The sequence below is a fragment of the Octodon degus genome, unplaced genomic scaffold (assembly GCF_000260255.1).
Source record: "Octodon degus isolate 3935 unplaced genomic scaffold, OctDeg1.0 scaffold00265, whole genome shotgun sequence".
NCBI lineage: Eukaryota > Metazoa > Chordata > Mammalia > Rodentia > Octodontidae > Octodon > Octodon degus.
In genome coordinates, this window is record NW_004524841.1 from 786,928 (window position 1) to 788,401 (window position 1,474).

The following is a 1,474-nucleotide window of genomic DNA, read 5'->3' on the forward strand; positions in this document are numbered from 1 at the left end:
AAAAAAAAAAACAGTATCAGGAAAGTTCAGAAGAGTTCTATTAAGATTACCTAATTGGAGAGTAAAAGATGACAGAAATAAAGACAGTCTTAGAGAATTACGGAATAATACCAAGGATACAAAGATGTTAAGAAAATTCAATAGGAAAAGACTATTGATTTCAATACACAATGTTGTGAAAATTACCTTTAAAAAATCAATGACTTAAGCATAACAACTAAGACTGTAAAATTTATAAAAGAAAATAAGCATAAATCTTTTGATTTGCATCCATTCAGGAATTGCCTCAGAGATGGATGTAACCAATAATGACACATTGGATATCACTAATACAAAATCACCACTTAAAGAAAATTTCTGCTTCCCAGATCCCTGCTCTTGGTTTGGCATATATTATAGTAAAATAATGTTATTTATTTATCAGCATTTATTATACATTTGTAACAGATTGTGGGTTTGGATCTAGTGTCCACCAAAGAATCATATATTGAGATTGATACTAAATGCAGAAGTATTCAGAAATGGTACATACAAATGTGCTTGGGTTGAGAACACTGATTTTATATAGTTCAGCGTGGTCATTGGAATATGAGAATTATTGGGTGTACGAGGCCACTAGCAGAGTGACCTTGAAGAGTAAATGTTGCCCACAGCCCCCTTTGTTCCTTTTTGGCTCTCCCTTGTTCTCTCTGCTTTCCAAATCCCATGAGAGATCTTTTATCTACAATGTCCTTCCACAGTAATTCTTCTGGACAAGTAACTATGGGCAGAAACTTTAAGCTGTGTCAAAAGTAAACCTTTTTCTCCTTTCGTCTGTGTGTCATTTATTTTGTCTCAGCTACAAAAAGGGACTAATGCAGAAAATTGGTGTCAAGAACGATTGTCACTGTGATTATGCCTGACTATATGGTTCAGAAATCTTTGAGATTTTATTGTTAAGATGTTGAAAGTATTTTGAAATGCCCGATAAAGATGGATTAAAATGCTCTAAGCAGACTTTACCAGGGTATTCTGGGGAAGATCACATACACATGCTGATAGGAACATGGACAGTAGACTCCTCAAGAAGTTTCAGGTGTGAACAAGACTCTAGTGGAGACTTTACTAGAAGCTATTTATATTATATTCAGGAGGAGCTTGTTTCCACTTGGACCATGTCCTGAGATTTTGCAGAGGTCTGAGTTTAAACGTGATGGACAAATCTAACAGAGAAGAAACATATATAAAAGAACCAATATTCATAGAAATAGTACTAAATTAATATTCATGATGAATGACAACATATATTGAAGTTATATTATTACAGTTAGAAAATAACACAAAAATAAAGTTCTTAAATGTGTTGAAGAGACAATGTCATGATATATAATTTGAAATAGAAGGGAAAATATTGGTATAAAAGTAATTAGTTAAACACTTCTTTCCATTTATAAAAATTCACGTTATTGAAATAGCTTGTATGAGCGCAAGACTT